Source organism: Suncus etruscus, chromosome 14 (assembly GCF_024139225.1).
Source record: "Suncus etruscus isolate mSunEtr1 chromosome 14, mSunEtr1.pri.cur, whole genome shotgun sequence".
Lineage (NCBI taxonomy): Eukaryota > Metazoa > Chordata > Mammalia > Eulipotyphla > Soricidae > Suncus > Suncus etruscus.
Genome location: NC_064861.1, coordinates 81,485,438 through 81,492,207, shown reverse-complemented (window position 1 = coordinate 81,492,207; position 6,770 = coordinate 81,485,438).

The window sequence follows — 6,770 nt, the reverse complement described above, 5'->3', positions numbered from 1 at the left end:
TTGTCCATATATTATTTGATTAGGGCAGATTAAAATTGTATACACAAATATGTTAGGGTCCAAACTATTTTCTTTCTTTTTTTGGGGGGTGGGTTACACCCGGCAGTGCTCAGGGGTTACTTTTTTTTTTTTGGATTTTGGGCCACACCCGGTGGTGCTCAGGGGTTACTCCTGGGCTGTCTGCTCAGAAATAGCTCCTGGCAGGCACGGGGGGACCATATGGGACACCGGGATTCGAACCAACCACCTTTGGTCCTGATTCGGCTGCTTGCAAGGCAGCAAGCTTGCAAGGCTGCTGTGCTATCTCTCCGGGCCCGAGGGGTTACTTCTGACTCTATGCTCAGAAATCACCCTTGGCAGGCACAGGGGACCATATGAGATGCCGGGATTTGAATCACCGTTCTTCTGCATGAAAGGCAAATGCCTTACCTCCATGCTATCTCTCTGGTCCCCAAACTATTTTCTTTAATCAAAAAATAATTCTGGGGGCTGGAGAGATAACACAGCAGTAGGGCATTTGCCTTGCATGATGCCTACCTGGGAGGACCTGGTTTTATTTCTGGCATCTATAAGATCTCCCAGCCTGCCAGGGGTGATTTCTGAGTGCAGGGTCAGGAGTGACCCCTGAACATCACTGGGTATGGTCCAAAACCAATCAATTAATAAAGTTTTTAAAAATTCTGGGAACAAAGTGATTGCATAACAGGTAGGCCATTTGCTTTGTATGAGGTTGACTTGTGTTTGATCCCTGGCATCCTACATGGTCCTCAAGCCCACCAGGAGTGATTTCTGAATGCAAAACTAAGAGTAATGCCTGAACATCATCAGGTGTGGCCCAACCTTCCCGCAAAAAAAGATTTATTCCTAAAAGTATAATTTTTCTAATTGCATCTTTATCCTTTCCAAGAAAGAATGTTACAGCATTCTGTTTCCACATTGGCTGAACAAGAAAAGTGGATTTATTGTTCTTACAGCTGATAATCCGGGCGGGGGGGTTTGCATTGATTTTTACTGGAGATAATTCTAAAATAAAATCATATGGGATCTATCTCTGTGTCTCTTGGCTCTTATTCTCTTTACGTTGACTTAATTCTTAAGCAGATTCTGCATTTGGGAGGCAAAGACGATGACTTATAGTTCTAGACTGGCATTCCACAAACTCAGCAGCTAGAGGACCTCATTAAAATTTAATTAAAATTTTTATTTTAGACACCATGATTTACTACAATACTGTTTGTGACTGAGTTTCATGCAATACGGTGTTCCAATTCTAAACCCTCCACCATTGGCTCAGTTACCCCTTACCCCAATTCCCTTATACTCGCTGTGCTCAACCCTACTTGAGCCACTAGGCAAGGATCCCAAAGGACACTGTTCCACACCGGGACTGGGTTCCTGCAGTGACTTCCTCCTTCTTCCTTGCTGTTGTCTGAGTAACTATAGCAAAGCTCTATGCTGCTGTCTAACCAGCATCTAGTTCCTCTTATCCTATAGCTATGGATGAAAAATGAGACAAGTTCCCCATTACCCCAAATCCGCCACGTCAGCTGCATCAAAGTGTCTCCTAGACTGTAAATTTCCCTTCCTCCTGAGATCAGTCAGAATATTGCCCACACTTGTTTTAGACCGTAAATAATCCTCTCCATTAATCAAATTTCAAGGGGCCTTTAGTTAATTGACACAGAAACGTGTAACTCCCCGGGGAATAGAAACTCAAACTAGTAGAGCTAAAAATAAAAGCATTTCACGATAGAATTTGAATGCATGTGTCTATATAGGTAATTAGGATAATTATGCATTTTTAAAAGTCGCTGTGAATGCTTTTGAGGATACTTTCAATTGTTCAGGACGTGAGCAGGGTCCAGCATTCCTGGTCCCTGACCATTGTCGTTTGTTCCAAAGTGGTAATAAAAATTTTGATGTGCCCACCAGAGGGTGCTACCACCCTATTGGAGAAGAACAAATCCTGCCAGTGATTAAATGTGGCTGGCGGGGGCGTTGGTGGAGAGAAGGTGGACACCGGTGAAGGGATTGGTGTCGAAACATTGTCTGCCTGAAACCCAACCATTAATTATACATTGATTATGTTTTTTTTTTTAAAAATCTAAAAGCAAATGAATGCTGCTGCATACTGTGATCTGCATCTCAGGGGAGAGAGGTGTGAGAGCTGGTGGGGCAGTGCCAGACGTTTAGGAAATACTGCACACATTAAGGCCCTTGCCTGGCATGCTGCCAACTGCTAGTTTGATCCCCAACACCAAATATGGCCCCTTGAGCACCACCAGGACTAGCCCCAGAGCACTGCTGAGAGCTGTGTCTGTAAGAGCACTGTCATCCCTCCCACAACACCCAGAAACCAAACAAAAATACCAATTTGATGATGGTGATAGTGAGGCCCAAGAGGAAAGGTAAATAGGTACAGGTTCAGGACTCAAAGGCATAAGCTGTGGGGAGAGATCTACTCAGCATTTTCAGATGAGTCAACGGTCAAGGCCCAGGATGATAGAAATTTTCATTAATGAGATGACTAAGAAGCATTGTGACATTTCTTTTTTTTTGGGGGGGAGGGAGTATGGGCCACACTTGGCAGTACTCAGGGATTACTCCTTGCTCTATGCTCAGAAGTCGCTCCTGGCAGGCTCAGGAAACCATATGGGATGCCAGGAATCAAACCTGGGTCTGTCCTGGGTTGGTTGTGTGCAAGGCAAACACCCTATTGTTGTGCTATTGCTCTGGCCAGTGACATTTCTTTTCATATGTAATAATTTTCATATGTAATAAGGAGTCATTGAGGGCTGGGGATATACTGAAATGGCAGAAAAACACACCTTGCATGTGTAAATCTTAGGTTCCATCTTTACTCCCCATCTCCATGCCTTCAATTCCTTCACCTGTGGATGTGGTCTGGTGCTGAGTGTGATTACCACAACAAATTTTTACTTTTTTTTTTCTTTTGGTTTTTGGGCTACATCTGTTGACACTCAGAAATCACTCCTGGCTTGGGGTATCATATGGAACACTGGGGATCCAACCGAGGTCTATCCTGGGTAAGGTGATTGCAAGACAAACTATCGCTTGGCCCTTCAATTTTATTTTTATTTTCTTGGTTTTGAGGCCATGCCCGATAGTGCCCAGGGCTAACTCCGAGCTCTGCCCTCAGGGAATCACACCTGGTATGGGTTTGTGAAGGGGCTTATGCAAGTACTTTAATGCTGTACTATCTCTCCAGCTCCAGACAACCATTTGAAAAATGTCATTGGGGGCCCGGAGAGATAGCACAGTGGTGTTTGCCTTGTAAGCAGCCGATCCAGGACCTAAGGTGGTTGGTTCGAATCCCGGTGTCCCACCGCTGGGTGTGGCCCAAAAACCAAAAAAAAAAAAAAAAACGTTATTGGACAGATGAGAAAACAGCACACTAACAGCACTTACGAGTTGTTTTACAGGCTAATCCCAATTCTAAGGCTTTGATGGTGTGTGTGTATGTGTGTGTGTGTTTCCTTTTCTGGATTAGGAGATGATGTTGATCTGCACCAGCCTAATGTGGTGGGAATAACTTGCAATTTATTTTTAGTTTAGTTTAGTTTTTAATTTGGGGGCCACACTCATCAGCGCTCAGGGGTTACTCCTGGCTCTGCTCTCAGAAATTGCTCCTGGCAGGCTCAAGGGACCATATAGGGTCCGGGAATCAAACCCAGGTCCATCCTGGGTTGGTCGCATGCAAGGCAAATACCCTACTGCTGTGCTACAACACCGCTGATTATAGGATTCCATGCATACAACATTCCATGAAAACTCTCCACCAGAGAGACCACTTTTCTCCACCTTTGTCTTGGGGTCCCCCAGATTCCTCTCTCCACCTCCTTCCATGCCTACGTTCTCCCTCCATAGTAAGTTTAGTTCTGTAGAGCCGTTCTGGGTTTCTATCACCTTTGGCTATTGGATTTTGTTTGGGGTATTTTGCTTTGCCTTTTGGGTCATAGCCAGGGATTGTTCTGTGCTCAGGGATCACTCCTGGCAGGGTTCTAGGGGTCATTTATGTGATATCAGGGATTGAACTGCATTGGCCTCATGCAAGACAAGTTTGTACCTGCTGTACTATGGCTTTAGTCCCCTGCACTATGTTTCTTAATATCTCACATGTGAGAGATCATTCTGTCTGACTTCACTTAGAACAATACCTTCCAGGTTCATCCATGTAGTGGCAAATTACATGATTTTTTTTTTGAGAGGGGCCACACCTGGTGACACTCAGGGATTATTGCTGGCTCTTGTGCTCAAAAATTGCTCCTGGCAGGCTCAGGGGATCATATGGGATGCCTGGGATCGAATCTGAGTCAGTCCTGGGTCTGCCCTCAGTGGGAGTTTCCCCCTTTCTTTAACATTTTTTTCGAAATCAAGTGTTATTTATTTCCTCTGTCACCATGGATGTCTTTGATGCTGTGGTACCTTTGAATCTTGGTCCAAGAGAAGGCCTCCTCTAAGCAGAGGGACTTTTCTTTGCTCAAGGGTGTCTGAGTAGTTATGCTCCCCTGCTAGACCCTCCAAACAAGCTCTCAAAAAAAAAATAAAGAAAGAAAAGAACCTTCTTCAGAAAGAAGCAGTTAACATCTTGAAAACTAGGGTCTAAAGTGCAAAGACTTTCACTCCACAGTTGGCCACCAACTGTGTGACTTCAGGTAGCTATACCTCTTTGAGCTTCTACTTTTTAACACCTGTAATGGGGGAGTTCGATCATAAAGGATTAAGTTCACACAACTCCTGGGATGAGATCTCAGCTTGTTTAAAAAGAGCTTGTAGTTTGCCTGTGGAACAGCAGTTCTCCATTTGGAAGAGCCGGAGGTGCAGGCCAGTCATGTGGGAGGTTAGCCATGCCCACACGTATGATCTCAATAACACCCCAATTCCGAGGTTCATGAGAACTCTGCTGGGGGCAGTTCTCCACTTACGTTGCTGGGAGAACTGAGCTCTGTTCACTCAATAACTGGGAGAGAAGGGTTTGAAGTTCATGTCTGGCATCTCCTGGGCCCTGCCTGCCTCTTTTCTTGGATCTTTTTGATTTATAACTTTTCACTATAATAAACTGTAACTGTGAGTACAACAGCTCATTTGGTTTTTCTGTGAGTCCTTCTAGTAAAACATGGGACCTGAAGGAGTTCTGGAATAGAAAAATAATAGGCACCAATGAGATTGTGTTTCCACCTGTAACATCACAGTCAGAACTCTCTGAGCATTTATTTGGTACCAGATTGTATGTGTCCATGAACTCACTGGGTCCTCATAACTGTCCCTGGAGACTGATACTATGACTGATTTTAACTTGTACTCTGAAATGTACATTAATTCCAGATGTAGAAAGTCTGTAGATATGGCTTGTAAAGTAATGGGACCAACCATAAATTATCATGAAGTTAAGAAAAAGGATTATGGGGGCCGAGCAGTGGCGCAAAGTGGTAAGGCATCTGCCTTGCGAGTGCTAGCCTAGGATGAACCATGGTTAGATCCCCTGGCCTCCCATAGAGTCCTCCAAGCCAGGAGCGATTTCAGAGTGCATAGCCAGGAGTAACCCCTGAGCGTCACTGGGTGTGACCCAAAACTAAAAAAAAAAAAATTATGTGGACTCACTCCTACCCAGTCTACTTCCTCCCTACTGAGGTCACCACTTCCTGACACACTTCCTCGTGTGTGTGTGTGTGTGTGTGTGTGTGTGTGTGCCACACCTGGTGGTACCCAGGGTTTACTTTTGGCTCTGCACTCAAGAATCACTCCTAGTGGTGTTCATGGGACCATATGGGATGCAAGGGATCAAACCCAGGTCAGCCACTCGAGTAAGCTGCATACAAGGCCAATGCCCTACCCACTATACTATCATCCTGGCCCCCTACCTCCTAACTCTTGTGATAATAATGAGTGGTACCAAAGATTGAACCCAGGGCCTCATACTTGTGAAGCATGCACTTGGCCACTGGTCCTCCTTTGAGTCTTCTTACTCAGAGTGATTCCCCAGACGTTTATTGCTATTTCGTTTTATTTGTGCTCAAATCAATTGCATAGAATAATAATAATAATACATTGTGTCCTGTGTGCCATCTGGCATCTTTCACTCAGCATATGTGTAAGATTTCTCTCGGTGGTTGCTTGGTTTCAGTCGTCCCTGACTATCTTGCTTATAGCGATGAATTCTACCAAAAATATGTCCTTAGGCAATTTCATCACTGTGCAAACTTCACAGAATTTAGTTACACAGAACCAGCTGGTGTAGCCTCCAACTCCCTCAACTTGACATAGGGACCACAGGTTTTGTGGGGGGTTTTGTTTTTGTTTGTTTTGGGGTCACACCCTGCAGCGCTCAGGGGTTACTCCTGGCTCTATGCTCAAAAATTGCTCCTGGCAGGCTTGGGGGACCATATGGGATGTCGGGATTTGAACCACCATCCTTCTGCATGCAAGGAAAATGCCCTACCTCCATGCTATCTCTCAAGCCTCTGGGATCACAGTCTTGTTCTTCCTTAACCAAAACACTGGAATAAGGCAAATGATTGGAATAAGACTTTTTTTTTTTCTCCCACATCTGTCTAGTGCCATATTGTATGATTAGACCACAATATGCTTATTCGTGCTCCAATTGATGGAAGTTTGGGTGGGTCCCACTGGGCTATCCCCAACCATGCTGCTATGGGATTTTCTTTCCCACTTCCTGACACCCACGTTCAAGTTTTTTAAGACTCTCAGCTTGTCACCTGACGAGGACACTGCCGTTGGGGTCAGCCACT